The sequence below is a fragment of the Eubalaena glacialis genome, chromosome 2 (genome assembly GCF_028564815.1).
Source record: "Eubalaena glacialis isolate mEubGla1 chromosome 2, mEubGla1.1.hap2.+ XY, whole genome shotgun sequence".
Lineage (NCBI taxonomy): Eukaryota > Metazoa > Chordata > Mammalia > Artiodactyla > Balaenidae > Eubalaena > Eubalaena glacialis.
Genome location: NC_083717.1, coordinates 181199223 through 181224077, shown reverse-complemented (window position 1 = coordinate 181224077; position 24855 = coordinate 181199223). Strand labels below are relative to the sequence as shown.

At 46.3% G+C, this 24855-nt stretch overlaps 1 protein-coding gene and 1 long non-coding RNA gene across 2 annotated transcripts in view; one reads left to right on the top strand and one right to left on the bottom strand.

Moving 5' to 3' along the window:
- The window catches only part of FOXN3 (forkhead box N3), a 396925-nt gene that overhangs the window by 110833 nt on the left and 261237 nt on the right, over window positions 1–24855 (top strand). The gene's annotated exons all lie outside the window — the stretch shown is intronic.
- Window positions 6553–24855, bottom strand: part of LOC133085642 (uncharacterized) — a 42240-nt gene continuing 23937 nt past the window's right edge. Inside the window, exon 4 of the long non-coding RNA XR_009699576.1 lies at window positions 6553–6599. This is a non-coding gene — a long non-coding RNA (uncharacterized LOC133085642). The remainder of the gene's footprint in view (window positions 6600–24855) is intronic.

Sequence of the window (24855 nt, the reverse complement as noted above, 5' to 3'; positions counted from 1 at the left end):
CTGTCCCTCCTCTTTCCAGCTGAATGACTTGGGGTGTGATTTCTGAGCTGTGGATTCCTAGAAAATAATGGAAGGTATCTGAGCCTCCATTTCCCCATCTGTAAAAGGGGGATAATGATATTTACCTTATAGAGTTGGCATGAGAATTAAATAAAATAGTTCTTATAAAATGTTTGGCACAGGGGGAGGAGGGTTGGGTGAAGGGGATTAAGAGATGCAGACTTCCAGCTCTAAAATCAATAAGTCGTGGGAATGTAAAATACAGCATAAGGAGTAGAGTCAATAGTACTGTAATAATTTTGCATGGGGACAGATGGTTTTACTTGTCGTGGTAATCCTTTCATAATGTATTCGATTGTCGGATCACTATGTTGTACACCTGAAACTAACATAATGTTGTATGTCAACTATACGTCAATAAAATAATAAATAAATAAAAGTAAAATACTTGGCACAGTGCTTGGCAGACAGTAAACGCTCATTTTATGGTAGCTCTTAAAATGATTATAATTGTCATTACTTAAGAATGTATGTTCCCGGGTGGCACAGTGGTTTGAATCCGCCTGCCAATGCAGGGGACATGGGTTCGAGCCCTGGTCCAGGAAGATCCCACATGCCACGGAGCAACTAAGCCTGTGCGCCACAACTACTGAGCCCACGTGCCACAACTACTGAAGCCTGTGCACCTAGAGCCCGTGCTCCACAACAAGAGAAGCCACTGCAATAAGCCCATGCACCGCAATGAAACTAGAGAAAGCCCGAGTGCAGCAACGAAGACCCAATGCAGCCACAAAAAAAGAATGTATGTTCCTGACTGATAATTGGAAATGAGATGAAAATCCATCTTTTATTTAATGAGAATGAATTGAAAAGACTTCTAAGTCAGTTGTTTCTATGTACTGCAGATAACAAGGTAGATATGAGAGCTCCTTCAACAAAGAGTTCTTCATGTTTGAAAGTCCTTTGCAAGCTGTTTGCCAGGGAGAGAGAGGCCAGATACAGAGCTCTCGTCTCAAGGGAAGAGAGAGATTTTTGCACACAGGCCCTGAGCTGGCCACTTTAACATATATGGTCTTTGTTTTACAAGAATTCAGAAATTAAGCTGGTCTAAATCCTTAGTTGTTGCTGAAAGCCCTGGTTTGGGTCCAGACTCTGCAAGTTGGTTCCCTTCAGAACCGTCATCTTGGCTGGCGGAAGAGTAGGTTTGTGTCAAGATAAATGGATGGAAATCTTTGGTCATTTGCTCCTGCTGTCTGCCTGCAAAAGACGGCATTCATATTCTTTGCACATGTGTTCTTGGCCCTCGTGGGTCAGGCCCCTAGGCTGAAAGTGTGAATACACCCTTTTGTTAGAATTCATTTCCATTAGAAGCATGCATACTGCTTTCTTATCAAGGGTTGAAATGAATCCGATGTAAAATGTGTTGATTTTTTTTTGAGATGGCCATATAGTTATATCACCTTAGAAAAGGTGTTTCACAGAAATTCTCTGAAGGAAGATAAGGAAATGTGAAACATTCTGAAGTGAAATGAGAAAGTAAGTAATAATTCTCAGATTCGGGATCCAATCTGTCTACTTCAGTGGTTCTTGGACACCAGGGGCCCTCCTGTGTGGAAGGTAGAGAGATTCTGAGGGGCCTGCTTGAGTTTACAGTTGATGGGGTGTGGGGAGGAGGGGGGAACAAACAGATATGTACAAATAGGTGTTCAAAGATGAACTTTTCCCCAGTCCAAGGCAAAGAGAAAAATAAGCTCAAGATAGTGAGTTCAATATTCTTTACTTGGAAAAATAAAAAGTTGGCAACCTACGCCTCTCCGAAACTATTTTTGAAATTTTACTGTGGTGCAAAATCACGATCTGGGAACCTCCCTGACTTGGCTTCTCTCGCCCCTTCTCCTTGGTTCCCTCCTCACCTCCCTCTCTCTCCTCCTTACTGGCCCCTACTACTGTTTACTGGAGGTCCGCAGCCTGTGGCTTGTCTTCCTTATTAAACAGGAGATTAGCAAGTGTTAGAGACATAGCATCAATTAAGACTTTCTTCCTGCTTTAGGGAGGAGAGAAGAAAGGCATTTGAAATGATGAGTAGGCATCTGGCCACAGCACTCTGGCTTAAGAATACACAGTCACACCTTTGTCTCCTGGTGGAAATCGGCAGACCCCATCCCCCCTGCAAAGGCAGAGGGTGAACTGTTACTCCTGGTAAAAAGTGCCATATGGTGCTGTTTCCCTATAGTGGGCATATTTATGTGTCCACATTTATTTTACTCTCACTCTGGTATATGCATGTGAACTCCCAAAATGGATATTTGGGCATTAACCAGGGACTGAGTCTTTTGAGCCCAAACTCAGAACTGTGCTCAAGTATCGTAGCTCCATCAGTGGTGGTAGCCGCGTAGCTCAGGTGAGAGTTTTTTGGCTTTTAGGATAGAGTTAGGTTCAAAGGAATAATTGCAACTCAGAGCAGGGGCATCTCCCGGAGTCTGAAGAGGTAGAGCTGTTTTGAAGTTGATACCCCTTGAAAGAGAATGGCATCCAAATTGGTCTCGTTAATACGGCAGCCCATGATGAAGGAAGGGAAGACGCTTTTGTAAAGGGCGTAATACACCCCCAAGCCCAGTCAAATGGCCTCTGAATGGTTGGACTTTTAACCAACACTCAGACCCTAGGAGAAGATGAGTTTGCTTGTGAGATGAACACATCTGACGGCAGGTAGGTTCAGCTCACTCTTTAGCATTTCTTTATTCTTGCTGGAAGCTGAGGAGACCTCACTGCCTTTGACTTTTTTCCTCTGAATACCAGAGGATATCATTACCTCAGATAGAAAACGTATTTTTCCAGGTACACAAAAAGAGGCAGGAAATTGGTTGTAGTTGCTACTGGAAGGTCCAAATTACTTGCCAATTAGAATTTAATAGACTTTCTCTGTGGTTAGTTTGATCTGTGAATGGACAGCTTCTCTTCTGAATCAGTCTTGGGTGAACTGGTAGAAAATTGGGCAATGCTGTTTGAGGACTGCATGATTTCTAGAGGGTTCCAGCATCGGGGGTCCTCTAAGGTAAAGAAGGAAGTGGTTTGCTTTTTTGCAAAGTGGTGTGTGCCTGTGTGATAGGAAGTTAGGTGCTTGATAAATGCTTCTAAATAGTGATGGCCTAGTATTCTTATGGCATTTAACTTTGTCCCTCACGTGAAAGTACCTGAAACATTATAAGAAGATTCTTATAATGTTGTATATATATGTATATTCATGTAATGCAGATGTATATGTAAATGTATGTGTATGCAATGTGTGTATAAATAAGCAAATGATGTCGTTTGATTCTGGGACAGTTTATAGGATTCATTGATTTCTTGTGGAGATATCTAAATGAGCCCCATTGTAAGTGGTTCCACTTTTGTATTATTCAGTCTCCACTTCTTTTTTAGCTCTTCTACCCGGGACACATAAGTAGTCTCTGGATGTATGTGTGCTTAACTGAACAAAAATGTCAACAACCTGCTATTTATTTTATTAAACAGCTTGAGCAGAGATGTTTGGTCTGATTGCCAGAAATTGTTAGCTTATCACCGAACTGTCCTGATGATTCTTATTATTCAATTTGCATTGCTTATGATAATAATTATTACTGCATAAAAGAGCATGATGTTTTATTTGTATAGTTCTTTCATTAATAATTTAATTGACTATTACATCCAAGTGGTTCTGCAATACGTGCACATCAGAATTCTTAGAGATTGGCCCCGGCACCTTGGGAAGTCAGAATATAGATATAAATTGTAAGGCTTGAGGCATGGATACGGGTGGTAGGCAGGCCTTTCGACCTTGACATCCAACGGGGTGGCTGTACATTTCCCCTCATATTTATTTCCAGGCATTTTATTGATTCACCCTGACTCTGATCTGGTCATTTTAACAACCTAAGAAATTAGATCATGGTATAGTTATTTTGGTCACTAAAATGACTAGATTGGTACTGATTTATAAGTGAAAAAGGTAATGATGGCTAAAACAATAAATCTGACCCCAAATGATTGAATCAATGGCTTCATATAAACAGAAGCTGTGTCTTTGGTCCTGGTCTTTAGAAATGGGAAGATTTCATTGGTCGCAACTCAGCCAGTGTACCTGGATTACATTGCAACTGTGTGAGACGTATATTTTGATACATTTGCTGTAGAAAAACTTTGTGGATTTTTTTTTTAGTGTAGGAGAGTACTGCAAGTTTTGTCTTAATTCATGTTTTATATATTAAATAAAATGGTGAATTAAAATATGCCTTTGGAGGCATGATAAATTGGGTTGAACCTGACTCTGGGGGGTGTCAACCCATAGTGATATTCAAGGAGCTGCATTTTGTTTTATTTTATTTTTTGGCCACATGTGTGGCATGCTGGATCTTAGTTCCTCCACCAAGGATTGAATCCGCGCCCCCTGCAGTGGAAGCACAGAGTTCTAACTACTGGACCACCAGGGAATTTGCAAGGAACTGCATTTTAAAACTCTGGATTCAACAGGGAAAGAGAGCCCACAAAGGAGTTCCCATCTGGCCAGTCCAGCTTGACGTCTGGGAGGATGAACTCGCGTGTTGATCAAGAATGTCGTGCGGGAAATCATCCACGTCGGAAAGTGGAGTTTCTTAAGATGATTGCCTTCTCCTCTGCTGGTAGATGATGCATTTGGAGCAGGTTTTAATGTCTGGCCTTGCACCTGGGGATGTGTACACTGGGGCTCAGGAAAGGAATTAGAGGGTTTGGGGGATGGTTTGAGAGCTTAGTTTTATTTAATTTCTTTTCATTTTAATTAATTAATTAATTAATTTTTTGGCCGTGCTACGCGGCTTGTAGGATTTTAGTCCCCCCGACCAGGGATTGAACCTGGGCCCTTGGCAATGGATGCACAAAGTCCTGATCACTGGACCGCCAGAGAATTCCTGAGAGCTTAGTTTTAAAATTTACCTTTTGGAAAGGAGTTTGGTTTCTCATAATTAAAAATTGTATCTACGTCTGTAATAAACAGCTAGGTTCCTAGTACTGCGAATTCTCTGGGTGCACAACCAGTTACTGATTTAGAAGAAGGTCATGTTCTGGTGGCTAAGTGGTACGTGTGTATCACTCAGGGTAGACTAGGTGATAGGGTAACAGATGGCCCCCAAAACTCAGGGGCCTAAAACAATGAAGGTTTATTTCTTGCTTACCCTACGTATCTATTGAGGTTGGCTAAGGACTGTGCTCTAAGGCATCTTTGACCTCGCTCCCGGATGGAGGCAATGGAACATTCCCCGTCACCAAGGCTGAGGGAAGGGAGAAAATGGTGAAGCACGTGCTGGCTCTTAAAGCCATCCAACTTCCGCTCACATTTTATTGGCCAGAGCTAGTCATGTGGCCACACCTAACTTCAACAAGGTGGGAAAATGTTATATAACTGTGTATGTGAAGGAGAGAGAGCTGAAATATTTATAAATAGCTGTGTGATGCCCATAGTATACAACTTCAATATTATAGATAGAACTCTAGAAACCTAGCTCAATGGAAGCAAGTGAGCAGAGCTTATGAGAGAATTCTTTACATCCTTCAGAAAAATGGACGAGTCACCTGAAATGGAGTTGCTTCATCTCTTCATTATTGTCCTCTCCAGAGACTGAACCAGGGAGTGGCTCGGGGCTCTAGCCCCGCAAACTCTCCATCTCACATACAACATAAGCCACTCAAGCAAGCATTCCGTGTGCTTGTTTTGCAGGTGGGCCATCTGTGGAGCCCCGCAGCCATCCCCTTCTCGGCCAACCCTGTGCCCCTTCTCAGCTCCTCCTACACAGACCTTCTGGAGCAGCCACATTGCTTGGTTTCCCCCTCTTGGGTGTTCACTTTTATATTTCATCCTTTATATTTCAGTTTCCTAAGTGGGCATCTGAAGGTTTCTTCTTTTTTTAAAAAATTGATTTATTTTTGGCTGCGTTGGGTCTTTGTTGCTGCGTGCCGGCTTTCTCTGGTTGCGGGGAGCAGGGGCTACTCTTTGTTGCAGTGCGCGGGCTTCCCTTGTTACGGAGCACAGGCTCTAGGCGCGCGCGCGGGCTTCAGTAGTTGTGGCACGTGGGCTCAGTAGTTGTGGCTCGCGGGCTCTAGAGCGCAGGCTCAGTAGTTGTGGCACCCTGGCTTCGTTGCTCCGTGGCATGTGGGATCTTCCTGGACCAGGGCTTGAACCCATGTCTCCTGCATTGGCAGGCGGATTCTTAACCACTGCGCCATCAGAGAAGTCCCCGAAGGTTTCTTCTTACAAAGATGAAGCTCGCTTGTTTGGGGCATTGGTCTGTGCGTACAGCCGACAGTAGGGAAGTTGTTCCTCGCTCTCCAGGCTCAGGGAGGCTCCCGTTGTCCTTGCCTCCGTGCTCTCTGTGTCTTCTGTTCATCTCTGCCCGGCTGTTCCAGGGTGCCGGCTTTAAGTCTCCCTTTTGGAACTGAATGCTTGGGTTTGGGCTTGGGTTGTTGGTGTAACAATCCCCATCAGGGCCTTAGTTATGTTCTCCAAGTCCCCAAAAGGAATTTATATCCACACAAGAGAGCCTCACGGAGCCAGCAAATTCAGCTCTCTGGAATATAGCCAGGAGCTAGGGAGAAACAAAACATATCTCAGAGAACAAAAGAACTTTCTCCAAATCCATGCACTAAACTTTAAGTTGATCCTTGCTGGTTTTGTGTTATTAATGTAGCCACACTCCTAATTAACTTGGCTGTCTGATTTTCGAGAAAACTTAGGCACAAAGAGGTTAAATAATTTGCCTAAGGTCTCAAAGCTAGGAGTGGTAGAACAGGTTCTTATGATTTGAGACTTAGAAGGATAATCAGTGTTTATGACGGTGGCAGTGAGATAAGCAGACAGGCTGGACTGTATTTAACTCTTTTTTTTTTTTTTTTTAAGAAAGTAGTAGGGAAATATGTAGTAACTGTAGGATGATTCCCTTCAAAATGGCCATGTTTAGTTTTTAATTCTAATGTATGATGAGTATCAGTTGGCTGAGAAATTCCAGCAAGTGGAGCTGTGCTTCCTAATTCGCCAAAGGAATATGAAGTTACTGGATGTTCTCTTTGCTGAACACCTAGTTTAGCTGGTGTGTAAACAGATGCTTATGAAATGCTTTTTTGCACAATCAAGGTGAAGCCTCGACTTAGTCTGTGTCGTGATGATCAGCCTGGTTCTGGTGTGCTTGGTGTGAGGTGGATGGCTTCAGGAATATCTGGGAGCAGGGGCAGACCCCACCCCATGTCTGAGGATGGCTGCTTCCTGCAGGAACATTCTGGCATGGAAGCCGATGGCGACCAGCTGGTTGACATTCACCAAGATCCCCCATTTGTGTTGAGTCTCACAGTTTTCAAAGCACTGTCACCCACATGATCTACTTAGCTTGAAACAACCCTTCAGGTTAGGCAAAGCAGGTATCGGTGTCATTTCCATCGTTCAGGTGGGGACGGTGAGGCTTAGAGAGAAGCACCCAAGGTCACAGCACCAGTGAGACCCAGAAGCTGAGCCCCTCACCTAGACCGGGTACTCACACCCCTGTGTTGCCCCGTGAACACCTGCCCTGTCCCTGCCCGCGGGATGTGACCAGAGATCCTTTCCCTACTGCAAGGAGCGTTCTTTCCCAGTTAATGAAGTCCGGTTCCACAGAGAAGGAGGTAGAGGAATGTGAAGGTCCAATCACAACACGAACCACTTTGCTCTCAGATGGAACAACATTTGATATGACATGAGCAGGAGAAAAAACACCTTGGAACCTCAGGCAGTTCGGAGGCAAAGCTTTCTGTATTCGAGCTGCAGTCAGCAGCTCTCCAATTGGAGAGGCCCCACAGCCCTGCTTCCTGGGCTGAGGACGAGGCTGAGATTTCCCTGTCAGGCAGGGGAAACACATGCCTTGGGATTGCGGGTCCCGAGGGAGGCTCTCACCCTAACACGGGCATCGGAGAGCCACCGGCCTACCCAGCTGGTGTGCCCGGCAGGGGGAAAGAAGAAGTTTGTCCACTGGTTGTCAGACTCTCCTCCTGGTGCTGGGGGTCAGGGCATCCTTAGGGTGGTCCCAGAGCCGAGATCTGGTCCAGGCTTGTCTGTATAACTAGCTCAGGATTAGATCTTAAGCCAGTTAGGGGACACTGGGTGTCTGTTTTTCTCATCTGTAAATTAAAGAGTTCTCAACCTCACTCATAATTTAAAGAGACTCAAATCAAAACGACAAATGTGATACCATTTGTCACTTGTATGGTAAGTATTTAAAAATTTGAGAATATCCAATTCTGGGCTGGAGTTGGGAAATAGACACCCTCTCTCTGTTTTCCTGGGAGGATACATTGGTGGAGCATCTTGGGAGGGCATTTGGCAATATCTATCAAAAGCATTGACCTAGCAAGTTCACCCTCAAGAATGTATCCTATGGATCTACTCACCAAAGTATCAAAAACTGGTGAATGGGAATATTGATATTGTTCATAATAGCAACAGCAAAAAATTAGATACAACCTCAATACCCATCCCCCGGGGACTGGGTAAGTGTTTATCCTTGGTAGACAAGTGTATATCCTTGGCACACTGGGCAGCATTTAAATAGGATGACATGGGAAGGGTGCAAAGATATAATGGTAATAAGTAACAGTAATACATGTTTTTTGAGTGCCGTCTACATTCTGAGAAGTTTACATGTATTGATTCACCTATTCCCATTTTACCCATGAAAAAGCCAACGCACAGTGAGGTTAAATAAACTGCTCAAGATCATAATATAATCAGAAAGTAGCATGGTGTGGGGAGCACGAAGCAAGTATTTTGGTTTGAGAACTTTGTTCATTGCCTTTTAATTTTTTTATTTATTAAAAAAATTGTTTTTCATCTTTGGCTGCATTGGGTCTTCATTGCTGCACGTGGGCTTTCTCTAGTTGCGGTGAGGGGGGCTACTCTTCATTGTGGTGTGTGGGCTTCTCATTGCGGTGGCTTCTCTTGTTGCGGAGCACGGGCTCTAGGTGCGCGGGCTCAGTAGTTGTGGCTCGCGGGCTCTAGAGTGCAGGCTCAGTAGTTGTGGTGCAGGGGCTTAGTTGCTCTGCGGCATGTGGGATCTTCCTGGACCCGGGAACAAACCTGCGTCCCCTGCATTGGCAGGCAGATTTTTAACCACTGCATTGGCAGGCGGATTCTTAACCACTGCGCCACCAGAGACGTCCCTGTCCATTGCCTTTTGTCTTAGTCTGTTCAAGCTGCTGTAGCAAAATCCCACAGACTGGGTGGCTTATAAACAACAGAAACGTATTTCTCACAGCTCTGGAGGCTGGAAGTCTAAGGTCAAGGTATCTAGTGAGGACCCTCTTCTGGTTTGCAGACTTCTTGTATTCTCACCTGGTGGAAGGGGCTAGGGAGCTCTGCAGGGTCTCTTTTATAAGGGCACTAATCCCATTCATGAGGGCTCCATCCTCATGACCTAATCACTTCCCAAAGGCCTTACCTACTAATACCATCACATTGGATGTTAGGATTTGGGGGAGACACAATCATTCAGACCATAGCAACTTTTAAGTGGAAAAAAAAGCAAGTTTCAGGTCCTATTTATGTTACAAAAATCAAGTCATATATGTGTATATATGTATATGCATATATGTGCATGCATATATGTGCTTATATTTTTATACTTATTTTTGGCAGGTTACACAAGATAAAGGTAGGGAGGACTGAGGGTTCAAGGTAGGAGGGAAGCAACTTTTTACACATTCCTGTACTGTTTTGTCTTAAAGAACAAAAAAAACCCAAGGGTGCATCTAGCACTTTTGTTTTATTTTTTAAGGTTTACATGGGCCTAGTTTGTTTAGGTGGTGTGACTAGGGGCCATTTACATTTTCCTTAAATTTTTCTATATTTAGAAATTATCTAGTAAATAATTGTATTTTTATTTTTTTATTTTTAAATTTTTGGCTGCCTTGGGTCTTCATTGCTGCTCGTGGGCTTTCTCTAGTTGCGCGAGCGGGGGCTGCTCTTCATTGCAGTGTGCGGGTTTCTCATTGCGGTGGCTTCTCTTGTTGCGGAGCACGAGCTCTAGGTGCGTGGGCTTCAGTAGTTGCAGCACGGGGCTCAGTAGTTGTGGCGCATGGGCTTAGTTGCTCCGCAGCATGTGGGATCTTCCTGGAGCAGGGATCGAACCCATGTCCCCTGCATTGGCAGGTGGATTCTTAACCACTGTGCCACCAGGGAAGTCCCAATAACTGTATTTTTAAATGAAAAGGTTGGACATAATCCTTTCCGAGAGCCCCTGCCAAATTAGAAATTTCCTGATTGCATTTGTTGAGCATGAACCCAGCTCTGTTACTTAAGTGACATGTAATGACACCATGTTCTCTGCCCGCAAGGCGCTTAGAGTTGGGGCAGATGGTGGTGGGTGGTGATAAACATACCTGGAACAGGTAAAGCACTGGGATCACACCATTCTCTGCTGGAGGCTGGTTGTCTAGCTTGGCCAGCACTCATTTTCTTCTCCGGCAGAGAGTCGTGTCTGAGGCTGGGGTGGTGAGAGCCCCTGCGAGAAGTGGCCAGTGAATGCAGCTGCTTGTGCTTGAGAGCCCCGGCAGGGTTCAGCCTGGATGGATTCTTCTGAGTTTGGGATTATTACCACCACCAGCAGCGATGTACCGACAATGAGCACCCACTCTTATTTTGTGCCAAGCCTGTGATCATCTCTTCATGTGCGATCATCTCAATCATTGCTTTTCTCCCCATTCTGTAGATGAAGATTCAGATGTGCCCCCCTTGCTTCTGCCTTAGTTGTCAGTGATGAGAACGGTGTGCTCCCCACCATGCTGCTGCCCCGGGGCCTCAGCGTGGTGACTGGAACAATCACTGAACCGAGAAAACCAAGGAGGGGGGTCAAGATTCTTGGTCAGCTGCCCCAAGCCCCCTGTAAATTTTTTATCTCGTACTAAAGGATTTGCTTTAACTGGGGGAGGACCTTGTATCTTGCAGTTCCTCATGACATTCTGTTTGTACCTGCATCCCAGCACTTAACCACACTGTAGAGTAATTGCTGTTACAGGCTGTGTCCTTCACTAGGTGTGGGTTCCTGATGGGCTAGGTCTTGATTCATCCTGCTGATCCAAATGCCTAGTACTGGCCCTTAATTAAGACTCAGGAGCATTTCCAACATGGATAGAGCTGGTGCTCATGGGCAAATCAGTTGTCTGAGCAGTCAAGAGGCACCAGAAAGCAAGTCATGCAAAAAACATAACCCCTACGCTTGCCATCAATTGGAAGAGAGATGAGGAAGAGGAGAAAGAAGTGGAGTTTCCTTTTGGTTTGGCAAAGTTGTGTTTGGTAGCAGAATGGCTGCCCCTGGGGGGCTGAATGTGTTGGTTATTCCCATCTCAGTTTGCTTTAAGCAGAGTGACTTGTATGCCTCAGTGAACTGTGTTGTGATTAAGGGGTGCAGACACAGAAGAAAAGAGATGAAAAGGAGGAAAAATAAGTGGAGGTGATGGTCCAGAAGCTGGAGCACTAGGGAGGCTTTTGGGGCGGGGCGGGCGTAGGCCCTGCTTGCTGACTTCTCGCTGACTTCTCCCTGCCTGAGTGCTCAGTGGTGTTCACACTGAGACTCATTTTGGGGCAGCCGGTGGAAACGTGTGTGCACGCGTATAATTTATAAAAATGAATAAAGCAAATGAGAAGGGGACCACCCTAACATTCTACCCCAATGATCAGCCTGTAAAAGTAACACTGCACGAAAACCTGAAAGCTGGACTAGCATTTAAAACTAATCTTAGGATCAATCCAGAATGATGCTCTAAGGCTACCACATCTGGGTAGCTCCAGGGTTGAGATTTAAGTGGGACATCTCCAGAGTGTCCTCCAGTCTGTAGCACCAACAGATCTTCATCTACAGGAGTAAATGGAATGTGACCTCTCAGGGCCTGAAATGATAAACAGCTCAGGTTGGAAGTGTTAGATCACCCTTCACAGTCTTTGCAATGCTTAAATCTGTGAGTTTCAGGGAGCCCCCTTTTTTAAAAATAAATTTATTTATTTATTTATTTTTGGCTGCGTTGGGTCTTCGTTGCTGTGCATGGGCTTTCTCTAGTTGCGGCGAGCGGGGGCTACTCTCTGTTGCGGTGCGCAGGCTTCTTATTGCGGTGGCTTTTCTTGTTGCGGAGCCCGGGCTCTAGGCATGCAGGCTTCAGTAGTTGTGGCTCACGGGCTCAGTAGTTGTGGCTCGCGGGCTCTAGAGCGCAGGCTCAGGAGTTGTGGCGCACGGGCTTACTTGCTCTGCGGCATGTGGGATCTTCCTGGACAAGGGCTCAAACCCATGTCCCCTGCATTGGCAGGCAGATTTTTAACCACTGTGCCACCAGGGAAGCCGGGGGGAGCCCCTTTTGCATGTCGGTAGTATAAAACACACCTCGTGTGGCCATCTTCCTGAACTTACTGAAGGGTTCGACAAGAGGGTGGAGCCCACTTCATAAACTAAGCAAAGGAAGCTTTCGCAGCAAGGATATCTGGGAAGGCGGAATCACTCAAGTTTTCCAGGTGTTGCTGGAAAGGTATCTAGACACTGTGGCCATGTGTATATGGCGCCAGGATTGCCTTTTAGTGGGCTGGGAGGATGGGAGCTCTTGGCCATGATTTGAGAAAGGCTGAGTGCCAGAAGAGTAGGCACTTGAACTGCCTCTAAACTCCAAGTTAGCATAGGAGCTCCCCGGGTCTGGGAAATGGGGCAAGCCTGGGGAACGGTAAGAAGATAGACGCATCTCATAGCCCCATACATGACCTTTCCTTAGTCCCTTCTCCCTTCCATGATCCTTCCTTATTCTTTGCTGCCCCCATGCCTACTCAGCTGATGGAATCTGGAGAAGACTGGGACCTGTTCCATCTGCACTACACTTAGCTGGGGACAGTGGCCTGGGAGACACATACCCCTGCATATCTCTGATGCCCGAGGCATTGGTCCACAGCAAAACCATCAGGGGAGCCCCAACTTCTTATGGCCCTAGAGCAGTGATGCCATGTCCCGGCCCCAGTGGCTGAGGCTAGAATAAAGAGGCCTCAGGATGCTTCTGTGGGTTAAAGACTTTATTGAAATACACTCTGTGCTGTAGAAGAACCAAAGTCTATGGGAAGAGATTGAACCCAGCGTACTTGGCTAGGAAGACCTGTTACGGGTAAGAACTGGTTGCTCCCAGACTGCCCAACCTGTGGCCTTCTGAAATGAGGGGTGGGGTGCAAAGTTTTAGTTTTAAACGTGCCCTCCTAGAATTTCCTAACAACTTTCCAGGTCCCTTCTCCTCCAGCAGTCCTGGTCCAGCTTGGTGGTGGGCATGACAGAAAAAAGGAATTATGTAGGAGTGTATCACTCATGAGATGGCTTTTGACATCATTAGCCAGATTCCTTAACATCCCAGTTTGATGCATTTGATCTTGGATGAATTTTCCAATATCAGGGGTTCCTGTAAGGAAGAAAGAGGAGGAACTTGACTTCTGTCTGCACGGTCGGGAGAGCTCACCAAAGTGGCCCTCCCCACAATGGAGGGGTTTGCCCCAAAGGGGCAAGGGTTCCTACTTTCCCCAATCAATTTTAAATAGCCTCCTGGCTGTTTTTCCAGCTAGTAAGAATTCAGAACTATTGAGGCAGTCTCTATGCTCCCTGCCATACAAGCAGGAAGCCTTCATTAATGAGAAAAGTAGATGTTTACAGATACTATTTTATCAGATAGAAAGCTGATTATCTAAAGTGGAAGCTCTCAGGCAGGGTCTGTCTCTCCCGTTCACCGTCCTGACCCCAGCACTGCTCATGATAGGTCACCAACTTCCTACAAGGACAGATGTGGGCCTGGATGCCACTAAGGTTTTCTTTCATGCTGGTTCTCTATTCTGAAGCACGCTTTTTTCTCCTTTCCTAGTTTGACTTCTTTTAAAAACCTATCCATCTTTCCATGTCCGTCCAGACAGTTGCTCACTGGACATCTTTCCTGATTGCACCAGCTCTAGGGGTGTCTGCTTCCTTCGGGCACCTACTCCAGACATCACATTGTATGTTTCAAGTCATTTCCAGCGAGTCATAGTTAAAGTGCTATATTTTGTAAAGAACTTGCTTCTTGTTGTTACTATTTTTATTAGAAAGGCTTTAAGGCTAATAACATCACTCAGCATCGGTTTATTAATTTACCGGTTTATCGGTTTATTAATTTAACTTTATTAAAGTTAATTAATAGCTTTATTAATTAACATATCCATTATTCATCTAAAAATATTTCTTAAGTACTGTGGGCCAGGATATGCCCTGGTACTGGGGACAAAGTCGTAAACACGCAGCTGAGGTCCCAGGTCCTGTGTCATCTGCCTTCTGGTGGGAAAAGACAGGCGACAAACAGACAAGAGATTTCTGATTACGATCCATGCACTGAAGGCAGTAAATAAGCTTGTGAGAAAGTGGCTGTGGTGCTGGTGGTCTGGGAAGACACTCAGTGGGGAGGACATCGCAGCTGAGACCTGAGGGAGGGAAGGGAGAGGGAAAGAGAGGCTGGAATCATCCCTAACCTGGGAGTATCAGGTGGGCATCAGGTGGGAACACGATGGGGTCCCGCAGCGGGGAGGCTGCAACCTCTCACCTCAGCTGCTCAGTTGGTACCTGGAACTTCTTGCCTCTTTTGATTGGTTTATTTTATGAAATTTTTATTTGGAAATAATCCTAGACTCAGAAGTTGCAAAAATAACATAGCGAGGACCCATGCATCCTTCCTCTGGCTTCCGCCGTGATAACATCTTATATAACTTCAGTACATCGTTAAAAGCACCATTGTACATCATTGGTACAATACTATTAACTAGACTACAGACCTTGTTTAGAGGACTTCACCAGCTTTTATACATATTCATTGCATACAAAGGACTTGCCTGTGTGTGTGTGTTACATTTTTAATGTGCACATTTCTTTATCTCTTTTAAACTTAGTTTGCTCATTGTTTCAGGAATATCTGATTTACTTATTCAATGAACATTAATCAAACACCTACCACGTATCAGTTCTGTGTTGGGTTCTGGAGATACAGGATGAATGATACTGAGGTAAAGGGTGTCAAGGGGGCTCAATGATTGGTCAAGGAAAGCTGTCCAGAGAAAGTGTTGGAGTGAGCCTGAGAGGTCTGGACGAGAGAAAGGATGGCCCATCCTGGAAATGCCAGAGGCCAGAAGGGAGTGAAGTCAGCGAGGATAGGTTAGCAGGTTTAGAGTACGAGGGGCCCTGAGTGCCAGGCTAGGGGTCTGGGGCTCGATGCCTCTTTGCAGATTACCCACAGCGTAGCCGAGGTGAGAACTCAGAGAATGATTGTAATCGGTTGATAACTCTACTTAATTTATTTTCTGTCTGATCCATCCTTTTGAGCAAGCAACAAAGGCAATGTGTACAATGTGCAGGTCTGACCTGGGAGAGCCTCCTGGATGCCGCCAGCAAGATCCCCGCTCCCAGGCAGAGTTCAGAGTAACCAGAAGCAAGAAGAGAAGCCCATTCACCATCCACTCTGACAAACCACTCTTTCACCGTGAAGTGCCTGTGTTTGCATATCATTGACATTTGTTGTACACGAAGAAAAGAGGTGTTGGATGCTATTTAGATGTTTCCTTCAATTTGAACAGGGAGAGAGATGCCTGTTGATTACTGGATCCACACAGATTAAACAGCACCCACCCACCAAAAAAGGAATATGCACATTTAATCAAAACGTCTAGGGCTTCCCTGGTGGCGCAGCGGTTAAGAATCTGCCTGCCAATGCAGGGGACAAGGGTTCGAGCCCTGGTCCGGGAGGATCCCACATGCCGCAGAGCAACTAAGCCCGTGCGCCACAACTACTGAGCCTGCGCTCTAGAGCCTGCGAGCCACAACTCCTGAGACTGTGTGCCACAACTACTGAAGCCCGCGCGCCTTGAGCCCATGCTCCACAACAAGAGAAGCCACTGCAATAAGAAGCCCGCGCACCACAGCGAAGAGTAGCTCCTGCTTGCCACAACTAGAGAAAGCCCGTGCGCAGCAATGAAGACCCAACGCAGCCAAAATAAATAAATAAAATAAATTTATTTTAAAAAAAAGGTCTAGTACTTGGCTCTGACCTTTTGAGCTTGTCCTTTTGGGGCGGCGACCCTGTTAGACACAGCTTGCACTGCTCCTCTGGAACACTCAGGGAAGAAGATCTAACTAGGATGTCCCTGTCTTTTAGAACAAAATGCAAGAAAAAGAAGTCCATCACCCTGCTCCCCCCGTCTCCCCATCAAGAAGTAGCCTGGCTTTCTAGAGAAAGGAAAGTGAACAGTAGACCCCAGATAAGTGTGCAGTGGGCTCCCCCGGGAATTCCAGCCCGGGCTGGGTTGCCAGGGTCCTCTCAGCACCCCTTGGCCCCTGTCCGGCAGAGTTTACAGTCTTCCCCTCCTGCTGTGGGGCTGACAGTTCTGAACCAGATGTCACCCCGTGCAGATGTGCACCCCACTCGCTCATCCCACGGTCCCCATGGAGCTGTTTGTTTGGTCTTGGGCACGGGTTGCTGAATGCAGCCCTCATTGGGGACTCTGACACCATACAGGCAATTCCCTTCCTGGCAAAGGCGTCTGGGTTTCATGATGCTTGTGATGGGCCTGGCTTCTCAATCCAGTCGGCACTTGTACAGACGGGAAGGCCCAGGAAAGCTGTGGCTGACAGGAGTGAGAAGGGGTGTGCTTTTGGCTGTGTGGCGTACAGAGTGTGTGGGGCAGATGCCCCAGGTGGGAGGTGGACCTGGATTGGGCAGTGGCCTAGATAATCCTAAAGTCTCTTCCAGATCAAATATGCCATCGTTGTACACCAAAGGCTAGTGGTTTGGATGCAGATTTAAATTCACTCTGATTAAGGGGGTGCTTTTTATGACCCAGCTCCTCAGTGATCGTCAAGCAATAGTTTAGGAGTTTTCTTTCTAAGCTTTCTCAAGCTTTTACTGGTCTAAAGTAGCAACAGTGTCACTGTCATTTTAAGTCATCATAAGGTTGCTTAAAAAGGCCCTGTTGCTTTTTCTTTTTTTAATAATTTGGCCTCACCACGTGGCATGCGGGATCTTAGGTCCCTGATCAGGGATCAAACCCGAGCCCCCTGCAGTGGAAGCACGGAGTCTTAACCCCTGGACCACCAGGGAAGTCCCCCTCCCCCAACTTAAAAAAATGTTTTTTGGGCCCTGTTGCTTTTTTAAAGAATCCATCCTGCACACAACTCTTTGCTGAACACCCTATTCGGAGAGCCGGCTGATCGTCTGTGATCCAGAGACCAAAATGTTGATATTCCCTCAAAGCAGGGACGTATTAGCTTAGTCTTTTTACGAGAGGAGACGCACGGGGTAAGCAACAGATAATTACTTTTTCTGGTCTGTTTGGAGAGCTTGCAAACGAAATTTGTTTCCTTTTGTCCTTTTCCACTCAGCAAATATCGACTTTGACTCTTGGCTGTGAGTGGGGCTGGAATGAGCGTGGCTAATCTTAGTTTAAGGGCTTTATCTTCTCCAGGGCCAGATCGGCCAAAACTTTCTGCTGCAGTCATTGACTGGGACCTGGAGGGGGCCTTGATGGCTCTGTTCACTGAGGCTCCCACGGGGCCAGCCAACAGGGCTCCACACCCAAGACAAAGTAGCGGCACGTTGTGAGGGCAGCTGGATAACTTTTTGGTAATTATTTGTTCTCAGGCGTGCCAAGGCCGCACTTGAAACTCAAATTATTCACAAGCATAATAGCCAAGCTCTCAGTTCACATTGTATGTCTCTGGGGAGTACAGAAGGAATAGGGTCATTTTCTGAGAAGTGCGCTGCAAGACACTTGGTAAAAGGGCGCCCAAGAGGCAGTTAGTGTCCACAGTTGACTCACATGCTGAGTTTTGGGGAGAACAATGTGCTTATCCCAGGAGGAAAGGAAGTTCTTCAATGGAGAGCCCATGACTCACTAGGAGGGGCCGCCCAAGTGGCTGTCTCTAAAAACGTACCTTGGGGCTTCCTGGTGGTGCAGTGGTTAAGAATCCTGCCAATGCAGGGGACATGGGTTTGATCCCTGGTCTGGGAAGATCCCACATGCTGCGGAGCAACTAAGCCCGTGTGCCACAACTACTGAGCCCACATGCCGCAACTACTGAAGCCCGCATGCTCTAGGGCCCGTGTGCCGCAACTGCTGAGCCTGCGTGCCACAACTACTGAAGCCCGTGCACCTAGAGCCTGTGCTCTGCAACGAGAAGCCACCGCAATGAGGTGCCCGCGCACCGCAACGAAGAGTAGCCCCTGCTCGCCACAACTAGAGAAAGCCCGCGCGCAGCAACGAAGACCCAACGCGGCCAAAAATAAATAAAATTAAAAATAAAAAAAGTACGTTGTGTATTTCTAATATAGGAACGAGACAAGTTAGAGCTGATCCTGCAAGGCCCAGAGAGTGGGCTTGGGTCAATGCAAAGGGAAGAGATGAAGATGGCAAGAGACACAGAAAATGATTGATATTTCTTAGAGGGGAGAAGCCTTGGAGGGCTTGGGTTGAAGAGATTTCTGTTAATACAGATTCTAGACCTTGGTTTCAAAAATACAAGATTTTCCCTCACCTTAGTTTGCACCTAGTTTCTTAGTTCAAACAGGTATGATGGACTGTCAGACTTTTTCAACTTCTGAATCACTTATTCAGTCATTCAACAGATATTTATTGAAGACCTACTGTGTGTCAAGTGTTCTGCTCATGTTCCTGTAGAGACAGCCAGTGTATCACCAGCAAGCTCTTTCCTCCACCCTTCAGAGAGGATTCAAGATGATTGATTAATAAAAATGGAAAACATAGGAAAGATAGCCTCCATGGGGTTTTTGCCAATGGGTTGATTGAGTTCCATGATTTCTTACAAAACCAAGAGAAACACAGTCTATTCCTTTCTTCCCCTCTTTCCCCAGGTAGATACTATTGTTGTCCCCCATTTTCCAGATGAGAGCACTGAGGTTTCAAGTAGTTAAGTAACTTGCCCAAGGTCATACGGTTAAGAGTGGTGGGCCCAGGCTTTGAACCTTAGCTTCTGGCTCCCAACTCCATGCTTGTAACCACTACGGCATGTTGGATTTTCCTTAGTGGAACAGGCTCAGGTATCAGGAGGCCAAATCAGAGTCAAACCTCAACAGTTTGGGCCAGGGCTGAACCAGAAGTGCCCACAAACCTGCTGGTTCTCCTTGACTGGTCTTCATGTCCTTCTGGCACATACACCTTTACAGGTGCTTCGTGAAGGTCTTTGGAAACAATGGATCAACTGATAATGCTCTGAGTACAGCTCTTTGAAGGAGACTGGAGGAACATCATGTTTAAAGAAGAGGCTATCGCTGTGTTGGTTATTAACTAGTAGCTCACAAAGGGCAAGCTGAACCAAATTGCGTATCTTTTATGTGATGCTTGTGATTGCAGGAGATGCGTGGGCTAGGGTGTGAGTTGGAGTTATTAATAATAGTGACACAGTGTTAATTCCCATTTTCCAAGAACCTACTGAGAACTAAGAAGCCCATGCTGGATGTCTCCCATACCTCATTTCAGTCTCCCCTGAAGCCCTAGAAGGTGGTTATTGTTATTCTGCTTCACAGATGAAGAACCAAAGGCTCAGAAAAGTTAAGTGACTTGCCCAGGGCCACACAGCTTATAAATAGTTAACCCTGCTCCTTAGATGATGCCATTTCCACTTTCATTCATTTGTTAAAATATTTACTGAGCACCTACTATGTGCCAGCCATTGTTCTCTGTGCTGGGGATGTTGTGAGGAATAAGGTAGACAGGTCTCTGTGTTTTGGAGTTTACATCAGACAGCGGTACCCTGCGGAACCTGGGACCCCACTTAAAGTAGGCAAGGGGGAGACCAGGGTCCAAAATGTAATAGGAAGGCCTTGAACTGCAGAGCCCAAAGTCTCTTGTGGTTAGGATTTATTCAGGCACGTGACTCTAGAGATGTGGCTCCTTCAAGGAGGTTTAATTTTTTATTAGTGTTTATTAAAGGGAAAGTACGATTATCATAAAAGATCCAGAATGGGCCTGGAGTTAGGCAGTTTGCAGTTTTATGACTCAGGCTGACTTGGGAACAGGCTGCAGAAGGTGGGCTGTCTGGTGGATATCCTAGTGGTCTTGCCTCCTTGCTTTCCTTCGAGACCCACCCACCCATCCAGTACCCAGCCCCAGCCCCGGGCCATGTGTCAGGGAAGGAAGCTGATGGCTACCAGTCTGGCTGGCACCCCTCAGTGTTACTCCATGGGCCACATGGATGGAACTGGAGTGCAACTGTCCCTTTCCTTGTGGCGAGTTTAGCATCTCTGCCCCCACCCATTATATGCTGCTAGCACCTGCCTTCTCCCATTAGTGTGACAACTCAAACCGTACCTACATATTTCCAGACATTCAGTTCTCCAGTTGAGAACCTCAAAAACGTGCTTGTTTTTCCCCTGCGTCAAAACCCTTTTGCTCTTTCCCCCTTGGCTGACTCTACACCAACTCCCGATGATGCTGGTAAGACTTTTCTCAGCTGTTCCTTTTCCCATCGTTTCCCCATATCAGGCCCCGTCTCTGTCCTCCAGTATTTCAACAAATGCCGATTGAGTACTTCATCCATGGAGCGTCTGGTCAGGGTGGGGTCAGGGTCCCTTCAAACCCTTTATCTTGTGATGAAAAAGCTGGGACACAGGAAGAAAACTGGCCCAAGGTGATATTCCCAAGTCACGGTCCTGCATTCTGTTCATCACAATGGCCACTTCTCAAGCACAAAATATCTTAAGTGTGAGAGTATTTGAAGCGTTGGGATTTTGAGCCATTTATCAAATGGAATTGCTGGGATAAAATACAGAGCCCGTAGCCACCATTCTCTAGAACATACGAGAACAACCACAGTCCTCACTCCCCCTCCAGAATAAGGTAAGGGGTTGTAGATAATTAACGTGAAGATGGAGGCATTCACTTTTTTCCCCTTCTGATTACAAGTTATTGTTTAAGGTTAAAGATAAATGTTAAAATCCTAACAATGTAGAAGTGCTTATCAAGGAAAGTTTAACGTCCCAAATGATCCACCCATGGAAGATTTTTTCACGCATATATTAATATATCTAATGCTGTTTTACAAAAAACAGACTTGATATGTGGTTTGCAATGTGCTTTTCTCTCTGAACATCTTTTCCCATATGCACCATGGTCTGCCTTTTTCTTCTAAAAGCCGTGAGTTTTCATTATATGAATGAACCAGGATTTAGCTAACTGATCCCTTTTTGATGGACATGGAATTCTTTTCCTCTAAAACAGTTTTCCTCTATTATAAATAATGCTGAAATAATCCTTGTACACGCATATTTTTGCACAACTGTGTATTTCTGGGCAATGGATTCCGACAAGGAGAATTCCTGAGTCAAAGCCGATGTGCATTTTAAACTTAATAGATATTGCTAAATATCCCTCCAAAAATGACAGGACCCACTAACATTCCCATCAGTTGAACGAGACTGCCTGTGTCCTTACATCTTCACCCACTGGGTTTTTACAGATCTTTTAAATCCTGGAGCTAAATATTTTTATTTTATTTATTTATTTATTTTTATTTTTATTTTTTGGCTGTACCGCACAGCTTGCAGGATTTTAGTTCCCCAGCCAGGGATTGAACCTGCGCCCTCGGCAGTGAAAGCGCAGAGTCGTAACCACTGGACCGCCAGGGAATTCCCTGGAGCTAAAGATTTTTAGAGGCAATGTTATGATTTGGTACAATTTAAGTTCATTTTCTAATGTTTGTTATCTCTTCCGTCAGGGTACAAAGAGTTTAAAGGTATGGTGGTTCCATTTTAGATAGGCATTTCTTAAAAGGTTTTCATTTTGGGTTTATATCTTCAGGCTTTTGGAAACCTGAAACTAAAGTCTTGTCCCTTCCCGACATTTTTTCCCCAGGGTTTCCTGTTGGAGCTGACTCGTTTCCTGGACCCTGGCTGCAGGTTGTTGAATGTGGATGCACTGGCCTTCTCAGGGCTCCATAAGGGGAAATAACTGATTTCCAAGGCCTCACATCTTACAGGGGGCCAGGCTGAGGAAGCTTCTTGAAGCCGGCTGATTCTTAAGCTAAGCTTCCCATCAAAACGGGCTTCCCCCAGCAGGCTTTAGAACACACATTTCCTAACCCAGATGGCCTTGCCAGCCTGGACACCTGGCTGGGAAGTAGGAGCCGGCACCTCCTGTGTCCACATTAGTGATGCTCCTGTGATGGCGCTGACAGTCTCAGCCGTGCTCCTTCCCCCCCATCCCCGAGGAGTGCTGGGGAGATGGAAATGGGCTTGGCCAGGGCGCCTTTCCATAGCAGCTCCACTCAGGCACCAGTTAAGCCAAGGTGGATAAATTATCCCTCCTTGAAAGGTCACTGCTACGGGACGCCCCTCTCTTAAAAGCCAAATTAGGAAGAAGCAAGATCATCTCTAGGGAAAATAGTGCAGTGGCCTCTTTGTTCTGGGTGCCCTCAGCCTGTTTTTCTGCCTTTCTCCCTCCCTGCCCCTTAGGGTACACCCTGAAAACACACCTTTATACCTCTTGGGGGCACATGGAGCCCTGCTTTCTCTCCAGCCAGTCCTAGAGGATGACCTTGGTATCAGTCATTTACACACTAGTATGAATTTAGGGTACTGGATTTTGGACACGGCAGTAGGGGGAGGAAGAGCTTCAGGTAGGGGCTTTAAGGTGTGGCTGCTTCTTACTCTCTGAAATCACTCCATGAAAATGATCCTTTTTTGAGTGTCAAGTGAATTCAGAGATATTTAGACAAGGTAGGAGGTGAAGAAATAGTGTCCTCTTAAGAAAAATGAATGATTTTGGCCACTCTAAGGTCCCCAACCACCCATGCTTGAGTGATGACTTCCAAAAATATACTTTGTGTTTTTTAAAAGCTCTTTTAATTTAAACCGTATAATATACCCACACAAGCCTTCAAATTTTTCACATGGGTAGTGAGTGAATACACTCAAAAATAAAAAAGTGAATCTGCATTGTTAAGACAGGCAGGCAGGGATGATGAAGATTTAACTTGTGGGACTGTCACCCTCAAGCTACAGTAATTCTCCAGGATGAACACAGAGATGTGGCAGCATCCCATACCTCCTGGCCTGTGCTCAGGCTGACACCTGCATGGTGACACATGACTGACAGGTAACACGATGAACTGAAAACATATCAATCCAAAGGCCAGCCCAAGGAAAGCCTTGTTAAGTTATAACATGCTCCAGAAGTTCCATTTCCAGAACTTTCGGCCCAGGGGCAGTATGTGGTGGCCGGTGGTCATTTTTAGGTTTAGGGTCCTGGTTTGAGGAATTACATTTCCTGACAACCCTGCAGACTGTTTAGAGCACAATGTTGCCAGATGGTCTTTGCCTTACCTGAGAGCAGCTGGTTGCCACGGATGCGCCCCCCCCCCCCCCCACCGCAACCCAGGGCTGGGCTGATGGTGGAGATCTGGCTGACTCACCCTATACCTCTGTGGATTTCATCAGCATCCTGGCATCAGGAGCAAAATGAGAGGCAGCTAAAGTTTGGGTCTGCTTGGAGGTGTTCAGTCAACACTGGCTTTTCTCTCTTTCTGTCTTGACCTTTGGAGGTTAGCTTGAGCTTTCCATGTGCAAAATCCTGTGCTCTTGACTCTGAAAGAGACCTTAGAATTCGTCCAGTCTGCCCCACCGATTGCAAATTGCAAAACTGAGACATCCTTCTTTAAACCTATGGTGGGAGGATGTTGCCTCCAGGCCATGCAATGTCCCACAGATACCAAGGAAGCAAAGGCTAGCCCTGGGGGACTTCTCTGGCAGGCTCAGTGTTCCAGATTCATTTAACAGGCGAGACTGGAAAGTTATTTCTGTCAAAGGCACAGGGAGCAAAGTTTTAAGAAGAAAAATAGAGAATATTCATTTTCTCAGCTAGAAAGAACTTTGGAGAAGAGCTGTTCCTGCCCCCCCCCCATTGTCAGAAAAAGACACTGAGGTCCAGAGTGGTTCCCAGGCTCATCCAAAAGGACCGAGCTCTAAGGCAGACTTATGGTGGATTGGGTTGGGATCCAGGGAATTGTTGAAATTTCAGCAAAGCGTGTTAACCAAGATGTGAGGAAAGAGCAGGAGGGAAGGGAATCCTGCCAGTGAGGGCCGTGGGCTCCGAGGCACCTGGGGGAAGGTGCAGATGGTAGCTGTGGGCCACCAGGGACCTTTACAGATCGGCACCTTGGTGGGCAGATACTGAAAGGGATAATTACTTACAGTGTTCTTGGCTGACATGGCCCTCCATGAAGCAGGATGTTTGTTAGCACTTAGTAAAATAATGCATCCTGCAGAACACATTTCATTGACTCCTGGTCTAGAAACATTTCTGGGAAGGTTGGGAGAATGCGAAGGCCCCATGAAATGGGCTAGAGCTGGGTCCATCGGGGGCTCCCATAGGTGGGCACAGGCACAGGCAGCTGTCTTAGAGCAGTTTCTTTCCTGCCATCCCCTGGCTCTGTAATGCAAGAGCAGGGAGTGTCAGGAGCTGCCCGGTGACTCCCCTGCCCGGCGTGGGTGCAGAGCACTTGCCCACATAGGGTAGTGGATGCAGTGGATGGGGGCCATTGGCTCTGCCCCCATGCAACAAGCAGATCCTGCTATCAAGGTAGCACCGTCAGGGGCTTCAGAACAAGGGGACGTGGCGAGTATGCCTCTAGTGACAGGCGTGCCCTTATCTTGGTCTTCAGCTACGTCCCCTCGCTGGACCACTCAGTTCCCCCTCTGGCCCCCCTGGTCTATTCCCCTTCACTCAAGAAATCTGACTTTTAGGCCAACTGGATTTCTTGAGAGGGCCAGCTTTCTGGCTCTCCCCAT